Source organism: Mus caroli, chromosome 9, assembly GCF_900094665.2.
Source record: "Mus caroli chromosome 9, CAROLI_EIJ_v1.1, whole genome shotgun sequence".
Classification (NCBI taxonomy): Eukaryota; Metazoa; Chordata; class Mammalia; order Rodentia; family Muridae; genus Mus; species Mus caroli.
Genome location: NC_034578.1, coordinates 45,212,799 through 45,226,338, shown reverse-complemented (window position 1 = coordinate 45,226,338; position 13,540 = coordinate 45,212,799). Strand labels below are relative to the sequence as shown.

At 44.4% G+C, this 13,540-nt stretch overlaps 1 protein-coding gene across 1 annotated transcript in view; it reads right to left on the bottom strand.

The window, feature by feature from the left end:
• LOC110302096 (NXPE family member 4) overlaps positions 1–9,449 on the bottom strand; it is a 42,875-nt gene extending 33,426 nt beyond the window's left edge. The window contains exon 1 of the mRNA XM_029481189.1: positions 9,363–9,449. The gene's annotated coding sequence lies outside the window, so the exon portion shown is untranslated. The remainder of the gene's footprint in view (positions 1–9,362) is intronic.
• Positions 9,450–13,540: the final 4,091 nt, after the last annotated feature.

The following is a 13,540-nucleotide window of genomic DNA, read 5'->3' as shown; positions in this document are numbered from 1 at the left end:
CCTCCTCTTCTTCTTCTTCTTCTTCTTCTTCTTCTTCTTCTTCTTCTTCTTCTTCTTCTTCTTGTCCTGGCTGTCCTAGAACTCACTTTGTAGACCAGGCTGGCCTTGAACTCAGAAATCTGCCTGCCTCTGCCTCCCAAGTGCTGGGATTAAAGAAAGGCGTGAGCCACTACCGGCCGGCTCTGACCAACGCTTTTCAAAAGTAGCCATTGAGGAAGAAACTTAGGTGATGGCTCTCCCCCTACCCCCGTGCTTCCTGGCTGCCATAATGTGAACTGTCCTCTGCCACGCTCTCTCTGCCACTATGGAACCAGATCTCTGAGCTACCAGCAGACACAAACCCCGTCTCCCTTAAGGAATGTCTGCCAGCCATCTTGTCACAGTGATGGAAACACATCTTTTCTTTTCTTTTCTTTTCTTTTCTTTTCTTTTCTTTTCTTTTCTTTTCTCTTCTCTTCTCTTCTCTTCTCTTCTTTTCTTTACTTTTTTTTTTTTTTGAGACAGGGTTTCTCTGTATTGCCCTGGCTGTCCTGGAACTCACTCTGTAGACCAGGCTGGCCTCGAACTCAGAAATCTGATTGCCTCTGCCTCCCGAATGCTGGGATTAAAGGTGTGCACCATCATGCCCGGCTGGAAACACATTTCAAAGGGACAGCCACCACTGTTTTACATGAATGCTCCTTGTCGCACTGAAGTGAAACTGTTAACCTGGTTGAAACCTCTAGTAAGCAAGGAAAACCTCAGAGCCACCACGAACTGCTTGAGACCTTTTTCTCGGTGGCAGCCATAAAACTGCAGTTTTCTAGGACTCTCCCCAGAAGTCCTGTCTGCAGGGAAAGGGCTTCTGCTAAACTCCTTGTGCAAACTTAGTGGTTCCTGGTTCTGCCTTGTCAGACTAATTCTATCCAAGACATCTCAAGAGCCACCTTATGTATCTTTCTTATAGAGAAGGGTGGAGAGAGGGCTTCCTAGAACCCTCTTGAGATGAAACTTGAGAGTCACCAAAATGGTTTCTATGGCTAATACCCTCTCAGAAGAAGAGTCTGTGCCCACACTTGAGTCCATTGTTATTTTCCCCTACTCTCCTCTGGGAAACACATACTGCCACTTAGAAGGGTCTTTCTCCCAGCGCTGAAGCCTATATTAAAATCTCTTCAATAACATTTCCAATTCTGCATCACTCCATCCCTTTTGTCCTGAGATCCTTTCCAGTGTCCAAGCTGTGCATTGTAGTTTGGCCTGAGTTGGGGGCCCTGAAAAATCTAGGGGAGTGCCTCAGTGTGGGGTAGTGTGCAGCTGTGTTTCTGTTCCCTGACCACTGACAAAGCTACCTAAAGTTCCCACTCACTTGAAGGACCTTTATGTTTTCTTTTCTCTTTTCATTCTTTTGGTTTTTTTTTTCTTTTAACCATTCCTATTTCTTTCATGTCAACTGCTCTGTTTAAGGCTGTTTGTTTATTTCTCCTTAAGTGAATTGCGGCACTGTCTATTATTTTTCAGAAAAACCATCTTGTCTACTTATTTAAATTTTGCTGGTTAATAAGTTTATCATGCTCTGTTCCCCCTCTCCTTCCCATACACCCCCTGTCTTCCAGTCCCATATCTTTCTTTTTCCCAACCAGTCTTAAAGAGAATCACGTTTCAAGTGTTTTCAATGAACCTGATGCCAGCTTTGTCAGCCACCTGCTCCATATACAAAACACATTTGGTCTTTGTTCCTGACTCCAGACACAGCATTCCTAAGGGTAAGACACGAGTGTCATCTGTCATTCATATGAAACTATTTGGTCATATTTAAGCTCACACCAAGAGAATGACCTAGTATGGGGCCTCAACACTGCCAAAAAACATGTTGAAAAGATAACAGCGTTCTGTCACATTCCTCCAACAGTGAAATGCAGGAGCGAATGGGTTGGCTAAGGCCCCTGTGTTCTGGAAAGATAACATTTCTAGAAGAGTCTGGGGAGGTGTGGGTGACCCTCCGCCTAATCCCTCCCCCACTGTGTGACTGCATTTGCCTGTTCACCTTTGCATCGTTTCTAATAAACCAATAATAGTAACCTGGATGCTTACCTGAGTGCCGCTAGCTGTTCAGTGAAACCATCTCTCACTTCAAAGGGAACCTGAGAGCGTGTATGCTGGAGCCAATTCGGAATGGTGGTGACCCAGGGAGGCAGAGTCAGGTTGTCCTGAATAATGTGTTCCAATGTGGGGAAGGTTTGTATAATAAAGCCTTTAATAGTTACAGAACAAGAACAAGCCACCAATCAGAGTGCTTTCAGGCACTCCATAGGCATGCTGGGTAGGAGGGTATCTGCAGACCTCAAAACACTCCTTTTGCATTTTCAGATGCCACCTGATAAGACATTCTCAGTTTTAGATGATAGAAGCCAGTGATCTGCTAAGTTAATACATTCCAGAAAAATGTGACCTGATAATTAGATCTTTAAGTCAGAGATGGGTGGGCAAAGGGACAAGCTGGTCTCAGATAATTTTGGCTCTGGATTTGCAACATTCCAGCTTGTAACAAAAGTGGGAGTTCTAATCAGTCAATCGGTCTGGAGGAGCCTTTATATGGAGATGTGACTTTTGTCTCCCCCACCTGGAAGCTTCAGTTGACACAAAGACGAAGAGAGAGAGTCTGGATCGCTCAGTGTCCAGCAGTTAATCCACACGGGATGGCTGTGTGCATTCGCAGCTGTGGTGAAAAATGTTGGCCGCCTTGTGACACGGAATCCTTCCCTGGGGACAAGGCTGGGGTAGAGTGTCCAGGCTAAGCGTCAGAGTCTCAGTTCAGTGGTCCTTCATGTTTCTGAGCTACCTTCAGGCTGCTGGCTGAAGGACGTTGGCTGTCAGAAGCAAACCCACACTCTGTTCCATTTTGGCTTTTTTTAAAAATTAGGTATTTTCTTCATTTACATTTCCAATGCTATCCCAAAAGTCCCCCATACCCCCCCTCACTCCCCCACCCACCCACTCCCACTTCTTGGCCCTGGCGTTCTCCTGTACTGAGGCATATAAAGTTTGCAAGACCAATGGGCCTCTCTTTCCACTGATGGCCGACTAGGCCATCTTCTGCTACATATGCAGCTAGAGACATGATGTCTTGCTGACTGGTTGGGGCTGTCTGTGTTTGGATCCTTTCTCCCCTACCACCCCTCTCTTTTCTTTCATGGTTGACATAGGGTCTCATGCGTGGGTGTTTTGCCTGCATGCATGTCAGTGTACCACGTGCATGCAGCCCCCCCCCCTTGAAGCTGGAAGAGGGTGTGGGAACCTCTGAGAATGGAGGTAAAGGTGACTGTGAGCTGCCCTGTGGGTGCTGGAATCAAACCTGTGTCCTCTGGAAGAGCAGCCAGTGCTCTTAGACACGGAGCCATCTCCCAGAACCTATTCAATTTTTACAAGGATTTTTTGGAGAACTGTATACATTTCCATCTCTTCTGTTTTTCCCTTCCAACTCCTCCCATGTCTCCTGGTTCCCTCTCCTACTCGCGACCTCTTGTTTGATTATTGTTTTTCACACACACCACACACACACACACACACACACACACAGACATATATTCACACACGTACACATTCACAGATACACACACACTCACACATGTACACATTCACAGATACACATATACACACACTCATATACACTCATACATACCTACACACTCACACAAGACACACACTCTCACACACATATCTACACAGACACACACACACATCTCTCACATGTACTCACACAGTCACACATACACTCTCACACAGACACACACAGACATACATATATTCACACACATACACAGTCACAGATACACACACACTCACACACAGACATACACACTCACACATGTACACATTCACAGATACACATATACACACACTCATATACACTCCCACATACCTACACACTCACACAAGACACATACTCTCACACACATATCTACACACACGCACACACACACACTATCTCTCACATGTATTCACACAGTCACACATACACTCTCTCTCTCTCTCTCTCTCTCACACACACACACACACACACACACACACACACACACACACACACACTAACTCCCCCCCTACTCTACAGCTTGCCGAGTCTATTTAGTGTTGCTCCAATGTGTACATATTGACCACTTGCAACTGAATAACCTATCCAGACCTCTTCCCTAGAGAAGACCAATTCCTTCTGATGCAGATATCAATGAATCACCTGCAGCCCCTCTTCTGCAGGCAGGGCCTTGTGACATTTCCCCCATCTACTCCAGCACGTGTGGTCTTATTTAGGTGGCTGTAGTTTTGAGAGGGAGGCATTTTGGAAGTTAGCTTTGCCCTGAGGAGAGGAAGCAGATGGCAGAATTGACTCGCTGGCCGCACAGAAGGATGGGAGTGAATACAGGGAGGAACTGCTCCACGTTTTCTACTGTACGTGGGACAGTGCAGTCACACCTTTGTGTTCCAGAATGCCTGTGTCTGCTCAGTAAAGAGTGTCTATTTAACGTATCCCTGAAATCGGAATTTGGAAACCTGAAATCAAGATGGTTATGTAAAATTTGATTTTTTTTTTTTTTTTTTTAGGACAGAATTTTACTCTTGTAGTCCAGGATGTCCTGGAACTTGTTATGTAAGTTAGCTTGACTCTAACACGTGAGGATTTCCCCTGGCCTCAGCCTCAGAGTGCTGGCATTATAGGCTTGACCCAGCATTTTTGGCTCTGAATTTTTAATGTTCTTGAACGTCTTGAGCAAAGAAAAATGACAGGGAGGAGGAGCATGTGTTGCTGTGGCCCTCCTGATTGGACGTCTCCTAGTGCCTCAGTCACTGTTCTATTGCTTCAAAGAGACACCATGAGTCTTGCAGAAGAAAGAACTTAATCAGGGACTTGCTTACAGTTTCAGAGCTTTAGTTCATTATTATCATGGAGGGAAGCATGGTGGCACTTATGTGCAGGGGCAGTCCCTGAGAGCTTTACACCCTGAGCCACAGGTGGGGGGGCCGGGGGGGGGAGAGAGAGAGAGAGAGAGAGAGATTGAGAAAGAGAGAGAGAGAGAGCTCAAAGCCCATTCATTCCTGATAACTCACTTTCTCCTAAAAGGCCATAGCTACTCCATGTCTACAGAGCCATTTGTGTTCAAAACACTACAGCTAGTAATCTGCACTGTTTTACTGGCTGGACACATGAGTTCTTGAGAAATGAGTTTCTAAGACTCACAAATTTACACACTGGCTGGAGTTACAACTTTCAAATGTATAAAAGTGTTTGGAGAAAGAGATTTTTAAGATGTAAAATCTCTCATTCTTGATTTAACAATTTAAGATTAGAGATGAGAAAGACTCCTAAGTAAATACTATCAACATATTTACTGGGCCAACCCCCTAGAAAGCATTGTCCAAGTAAACTCAATGGTTTTGTTTTATAGTCAATAAGAAACTTGCATTTCCTCTTCTTGGGGCTTAACGTGTCCCCCACAAGGCAGCTTTAACAAGATTTTAAAGGTCTTTGCTGTTCATAGTCCAATTTCATGGCCTGTTGTTGGCAGTGCACCTGTCTCTTCTTTCTAGCTGCTTCTGGAGAGCCCAGGACTTAAAGGAATAGCTCATGCATGTGTGCTCTAGGCAATTTCTGTTAAGTCTTGAAGGATGTGCTCCAGGGAACAGGAGAAGGGAGGAGATGAGCACGCTTGACAGAGCAGGTCTAAAGAACAAAGCCTGCAAAGACCAAGCTAGGCTTGGTGAAGGTGGCACCAGCATGAGTGTTCTCCGAGGCAGCATTTGAAGCTAGACAGACCTACGCTGGCTCCTAGGATAGGGTCACTCTCCTTTGCTCTTATCCTAGGCAACTCCAGACTGAGGTGCATGCCTCTGACACAGATAAAGACAGAGTCCACACTGGTCACCAGCTTTGGTGAGACATACCTGAGTTGAAATACTTGTTTTACCATAGAATGCCCCCACCAAATCCATGGACCTGCTTCATGTCCTACAGCCGGCTGTGAAATTGTACCATCCACATCATTACAAGGATGATACAGTAAGACACGCTAGGGTAGTAAGAGGAAGACGTCACACTGACGTAACTTGGATCACACTAATTTACCATTAGTTGTTTTGGTTAGTATCTTACTGTGTCTTGTTTATAAAATAAACTTTAATATGGGTATGAATACATGCACTTGAAAACAGATAGTAGATGTTCTCTAACTTATGGTGGGTCTAAGTCTCAATAAGCCCACTGTAAACTGATAATGTCAGGAGTCACATATATATATATATATATACATATGTATATATGTATGTATGTATATATATATACACATATATATGTATGTATATATATATGTATGTATATATATACATATATATGTATATATATATATGTATATATATATATATATATTGATTACAGCTAACTTACCAAGTGATAAGCCTTAGCAGCACAGTGCACTGCAGAGCATCGGCTGTTTCTCCGTTGTCGTTTCCTCCGGAAAAAGGGTCTCATGTTTCTGTCTGTGTATGCTTATGAGTGATGTATGTGTGTCTGTGGATAGGAAATTCCAGAGACATGAAATTCTCCTGGATCTGGAGTTACAGGCCTGGCATTGGTAGGTGCTGGGCTTCAAACTCTGGTCCCCTGTAAGAGTGGTACACGCTTTTAACTCCTATGCACTTCCCCATCCCCTCCCCCCTTTCTTGTTTGGTTGTTTGGTTGTTTTTGAGATGAGCTCTCCATGGGTATCCCTGGCTGGCGTGAAACTTACATTATAGAGGAAGCTGGCCTTGAACAGAGTTCAACCTTCCTGTGCTTTCCAAGTACTGGGTCTCTTTTATTTAAAAAAAAATCAAATTTATTTATTATTATTACTCTGTGTATGTGTGCAGGTGCATCTGTGCCAGGGCATGTGTATGGTGGTCAGAAACAATTTTCCGGAGCCTGCTTACCGCCTTGTGCTGTAGGCTTCACAGATCAAACTCAGACCACCAGGGATGTTCAGCAAATGCTTTTACCCACAGAGCTATCTTACTGGTCCAGTTTCCCTTGTGGTTTCGGTAATGACTGTGAGCGTGCAGTCTCACAAGAGAGTATTGTACTGCATGTGACTCAGGAAATAATCAAAATTCAAAGTATGCTCTACTCTGGCTGTGTATTGCTTCCCATCATCATCTCATCAAAAAAAAAATCTAAAACTAGTAGGATGAATCATGAATCGGGAGCTGCCTGTACATAAGGGAATGGGTGGTTTCCATGGTTTCACTAGGTATCTGGTACACCCCCAACCCCTGCCCGGCTCGATAGAAATTGCAATACTTGTGGAATGTTGCAACTCTTCCAGGTTTCACAAATCGGATTACAGCTGGGTGTGATAGTACATGCTTGTAACCCTAACACTCGGGAGGCTGAGTAGGGGGATTTCCATGAGTTCAAGACTGACATGGGCTGCAGAGTGAGACCCTGTCTTGATCTTCCCCCACCAGAACCATTTACTCTCACCCCTACCCTTTGAAATAACAATAATTTGACGAACCACTAAATGTTACTCTGTAGCCTTTTAGATAGCAAAGGCATGTGCTTCTATGCCTGTAAGTAAAATAGTTTGAAATTTATTTTTTCATGTAATTTTTAAATATTTTAATCCATACTCCTAAGAACACTGTGTGGAAGGGCGGAATCCTCAGGCCACAGAAGAGTTCTGGGTACCAAATCAACAGAACATTCAAGACCTCATCTTTGCATCCCCCATAATATCGATCTGCTGACTTTAATAAGTATAGGATTCCCATTTACAAGTCAATCCCTGTCCCCCAAATTTCCAGCCAGAATAAATCTTTCTCATTTAAATCTTGTTCTCAGATCAAAGTAGAGCAGACCATAGGACAGTCTTCACTGTCGACTGCTTTTCAGAGTGGGTTAGCTTCAAGAACACGGGCTTTCTTTTCCTTTTGAGTTTTTTTTTAAGTATATGAGTTTTTTGCCTACATATACACATGCAAACCATGTGTGTACCTGCTGCCCACAGAGGACAGTGGAGAGTGTTGGTTCCTCTGGAACTGGAGTTACAGATAGTTGTAAGAGCTATATGTGTGTGTGAGAAACTGAGCCAGGGTTCTCTGTTAGAATAGCAAGTGCTTTTTACCTAGGAGCCCCTACATGTATGTCCTTTGCAGCTTAATTTTCTGAAAAATCTATTCTGTTTCCCCTTCCCAGGGAGATCCATGCGTCCCACTTGAGCCCTCCTTGTTTCTTAGCCTCTGTGGGCCTGTGGATTGTAGCATGACTATCCTTTACTTAACAGGCAATATCCACTCATAGTGAATACATATCATGTTTGTCTTTCAGAGCCTGGATTACCTCACTCAGGATGATTTTTTTCTAGCTCCATCCATTTTCCCACAAATTTCATAATGTCATTTTTTTAAACAGCTGAGTAATATTCCATTGTGCAAATGTACCACCTTTTCTTTATCCATTTTCTGTTGAGGAACATCTAGGTTGTTTCTAGTTTCTAGCTATTATGAATAAAGCTACTATGAAATAGTTGAGCAAGTATCCTTGTGGTAGGATAGAGCATCCTGTGTGTATATATACCCAGGTGTGCTATAGCTCGGTCTTGAGATAGATACCCAGTTTTCTAAGAAACTCCCATATTGATTTCCTTAGCTGCTGCACAAGTTTGCATTCCCACCAACAGTGGAGGAATGTTCTCCCTTGCTTCACATCTTCGATAGCATAATCTGTCACTTGTGTTTTTGATCATAGCTATTCTGACAGGTCAGGTGTACAATGGAATCTCAAAGTTGTTTTGATTCACATTTCCCTGATGGCGAAGGATGATGAATATTTTTTCATTTTTTTAAAAGATATTTGAGATTCCTGAGGGCTGGTGGGGATGGGAACAGGAGGGGTCAGGTGGGAGGGGAGGGGAAGAGAGGGAGAGGGTACTGGGAGATACAACCCTGATTGGGGAGCATTTGAAGAATGATATAGAAAACGAATATACTGGAATTTCCTGGAATCTACAAGAGTGACCCTAGTGAAGTCTCCTTGTAATGGGGGATACAGAATCCAAACTGTCCATCTTCCATAACTAGGCTCCCAGCAGTAGGGATGACATTACCCAGTCACAAAACCTTCGACCTACATTCTGTCCTGACTGCAGGATGTGCTAGGGTAATGGTGGCACAGAATTTGTGAGGGAGGCCAACAAATGACTGGTCCAACTTGAGGCCCATACCATGACACGGCCTGGATGGCCAGGAACCAGAGGCGGGATAGTCCAGAGACCCACAAAAGAATCAAACAAGACTGGCAGAGCAAAGTAAATGAAATGACTCCTAATCGTATTCTGCTATACTCGTAGACTTACCAATTGGACTTAACCCAATTGTCATCACAGAGGCTTCATCCAGCAACAGATGGGAGCAGATGCAGAGACCACAGCCAAACACTAGATGGAGCCAGGGAACCCTGCAGAACAGGAGAGAAGGAAGGACTGTAAGGAGCCAAAGACGCCATGAGGCCAAGGCCCCACAGAATCAACTTAGCAGAACTTAGTAGGGACTCATAGAGACTGAAACGACAGTCACAGAGCCTGTCTGAGTCTGAGCCAGGGTCCTCTGCATATATTTTATGATAGTGTAGTTTGGTCTTGTGGGAATTTTAAGAGTGAGGGTGAGGGCTATCTCTGGAATCCTGTTCTTGGAATCCTTTCCCTCCTACTGAATTGCCTCATCCAGCCTTGATATGAAGATCTGTGCCTCGTCTTATTGCAACTTTTTATGCCGTGTTCAGTTGATATTCCTGAAAGGCCTGTGCCCCCACCCCCCACCTCCCTCTAGTGAGTGGATCTTGGGGGAGAGAGAGGTGAGTGAGGACCTAAGTGGAGGGAGGGCAAACTGCTGTCAGGATGTAGTGTATGAGAAAAAATTTTAAATTAATTAAAAATAAAAGCTTTATTTTCTTCCCAGGGATCCTGTCTTCCTAACACATTTTGTTTAATTTGAAATGAGCCCCGAAGGGCTACGGATAGCTGTCCCAAGCTGTCCCAAGTAGTAATGTGAACCCATCTGGATAAGCTGGTAGTTTTGTCTGACCTCTCAGAAACCAAGGTAACAGGCCAACTATGTAACTGGAAACCCCCAGCAGTAAGAGCAGCTGGAACCCAGCTGACTCAGGGCTGAAGGGAGCAGGAAGCCTATGTAGTGGCTGCACAGTGGGTAAGGAAAATCAGGCTATGTTTTCTTGCATATATTCTCCATGGCTTATGTTTAATAACACAGGTTGCAGGGCAGGTGATCTGAGCCGAGAGATAAACGCTCTCAGGGTTCTCAGCATGGCCCTCCAGGACGCGTCTACAAACCAGAAGATTGCTACACAGATAAAGGTTGCTTGACGTCTTCCATATCATTCATCCTTAGTGACTTCTCACTGGAACTTAAATTTTAAAAGACTCCTTAAAATCTAAGTGAGGCTCATTGAGAGTATGGGAGCTTTAGAGACTTACTTGGCCCATAAAGATACTGTACCTACCTATAGCCTCTTCTGTGTCATCTTCTCTGAGTTCACAGGAGAGCCTGGGACTGCACTAGACTCCAGAAAGCCTCCTGCTGTGATCGGGCCTCTGGGAGGGAAGGGGCCAGACCCTCCCAGGACCTTTTGCCTATGCTAGGGATTGGAGCAAACACTGCGATTCCCAAGCACTTATGAATACCCTCCATGACTGGGGAAACAGAGCAGGAAAAGAGCTATTTCCTTTGAAGTGAGCCCCAGGATATGGTGTATGAGAGACTTTTAAAAATTAATTAATAAATTAAAAATAAAAGCTTTATCTTCTTCCCAGGGATCCTGTCTTCCTAACACATTTTGTTTTGTTTGAAATGAGCCCCAAAGGACTATGGCAAGCTGTCGGAACTGACAGGAAACCAGGCTGGAGAGAGGCAGGAAACTGGCTTGCCTAGCATTGAAGTTTGGGGGGGAGTGATATTGTTTCCTCAAAGATCTTTCTACTTGCAAATGTCCATAAGAAAACAGATGCAAAGCATGTGCTTGGTGACACACTGACAGGATATGTAAATGGAGGCCATGACCATTCCAAGGTATGGCTCAGGGGAAGGTTTTTTTTTTTTTTTTATTGTAGATAAGAGGGCATGTACTGCCAGGGACCTCTGTGAAAGTCCAAAGCAGGGAAAGAAAGTAGTAGACTGACTATGGCTTTGAGGGAGAGGGAGAAGGAGAGCAAGAAGGAGAGAGAGAAAGGGAGAGAGGGAAAAAGGGGGAGAGGGAAGAAGGGAGAGAAGGAGGGAGGGGGAGAGGGAGGAAGGGGGAGAGGGAGGAAGAGTGAAGAGGGAGGGGGAGGGGGAAGAAGGAGAGGGAGGAAGAAAGGTAGACAAAAGAGAGGACTAAGAGTGGAGAGCAGGCCAAGAGGAATGCATAGCAGAAATGGCAGGGTTCTGTAGGAGTGGGAAGCTCGGGAAAGAAGCCCATGAACAGGGCAAGTTTAGGGTAGAGGGCAGAGTGAGAAGCACTGAGAAGACAACCTGGGTGGGGGCAGCAGACACTTTGGTATTATGCTAATAAGGCAGCCTGGCTGAGTTTCTTTTGGGACACTGGAAAGACCAGCAGCTTGTGTATAGACTGCTGTAGAAGGTCAGCAAAGCAAACCTCTGCTTCGGGGTGAAATCATACCTGCTTTGGAGCAGCACGCTAAGGAATCTCAAGAGTGAGAGCCTCAATGAGGAAGGTCAGTGGGTGGTTTTTAGTAGGTTCAGCTCTGAGATAGTATGAGAGAGAGGTGGTCAGTGGAAAACCCAGGCCAAGGTCCACCCATTATGGTAATTACGTGCTATAATGAGTCATGTGACCATGCCTCAGGTGCATTTGCATTGTTGCTCTGCTGTCGCCTGTCTCCCCTTACATTTGTGGTAGGAGTGGGGGGATAATGGGAGCAGGAGAGGCATCACCATTGATGGCACACATCAGACGCCAATCTTCTGATTCCTGGTTGTTTCCTGGGCACTGTGTCGAGGATTCTGAAGCTGATGATGCTCCAGCAGTGTCACTATACAGGTCATACGATGGGGTACTCACAAGTATACATAATACAGGTCATATGATGGGGTACTCAGAAACTTCACAAGCTTGAGTTTTCTGTGGTTGGCAATGATTTTCCAGGACCCAGGAGAGTGTCTGGAGAGGAAGTGTCCCTTCCTCTCCTGATTTGGAGAAGTAAGACAAAGAAGGGAAAGTTACTGGATTCTCAGGACTCTGACCTCATCAATGGGCTTATCCTTCAGTGAATTAATATAATAGATAATGTAATGGATTACCGAAAGGTGGTGAGAGACAGGAGAGGGAACTAATCAGAGGGAGGTAGGTCACTCTGATTAGCTGTGTCTTGCCCTGACCCCTTCTTCTATCCCCCACTCTTCAATTCTTATCTCTTATGAGATAAGTAGCCTCTTCCACACATACTCCTGTTTCTTTGATAGTCTGTCTCACCTTAGGCCAACTGCATGGAGCCAAGTGATTGTGGACAAAACTGGATGAAACATGAGTTAAAATAAATCTGACTTCCCTTAGGTTATCCCTACCACGAATTTAGTCATAGAAATGAGAAAAACACAGCCCTCAAGAGAAGATTAGTGAATGGAATTCAGAACAAGAGACAGATAATCTTTCTGGTTGATTTCTCACGGCCAATCTGACTATCTCACCACGGAAGTACACCTCTAGGGTAGTGTTTGCAGAAAGGCTAAACTGAAGAGAGAGATTTTCTCTAAATGGGAGGGGATCCACGTCACAGGGCTGGGGCCCTGGTCTAAGGAAGGAGAGGAAGAGCAGAATGGTCGTTCAGTGTGCTCTGCTTCCTGACTGTGGGTGTGACATGGCTTTGTGCTCCTGTCGCCATGTCCTCCACACCACGGTGGACTGTTCCTTCTAAACTACAAGCCAAGTGAGCCTCCCCTTCCACAGATGGCTTCTCATCAGGCGTTTTGTCACAGCAGCACAGCAAGCAGCTGGAGTGTGGCTTGTCCTGAAATGAAGTCGGGTTCAGCTTTAGAGCATGAATTAGTGCAATCTCCATACTCTATATAACAAGCTCAGTAGAAAAAAAATGACTGAATTTAGTATATTAAATGTTAAAAAGCTCGAGATGTACTAGGAATAGAAAAGAGTATCATTAACTTGCTAGGTGAATTGGGAGAGCCTGTTTTAAATGCCATCCTCCTGGTCAAGAAGACTGAACCCATCCTACTAAGAGGAGGGCAAAGTCAACAATGTTGCTTTGGCTTCTTTTATCCAGTGTCTTATTTTGAATCTCATCAAGAAATGAAATAAAAGGCAAACTAAGTGGAGAAGAAAAACACAACTGTTTTGCTTCATAGATAACAACATCATTGTTTGCATTAAAAAACCCAAAGAATTCATTAAAAAGCAAAGCAAACAGACAGACAGACAAAGTAAAACCAAAACCTACCAGGGCTATTTAATCTCAACAAGAGTATGGGGTCAAAGTTAGTATGAAGTTTTTTTTTTTTTTTTTTT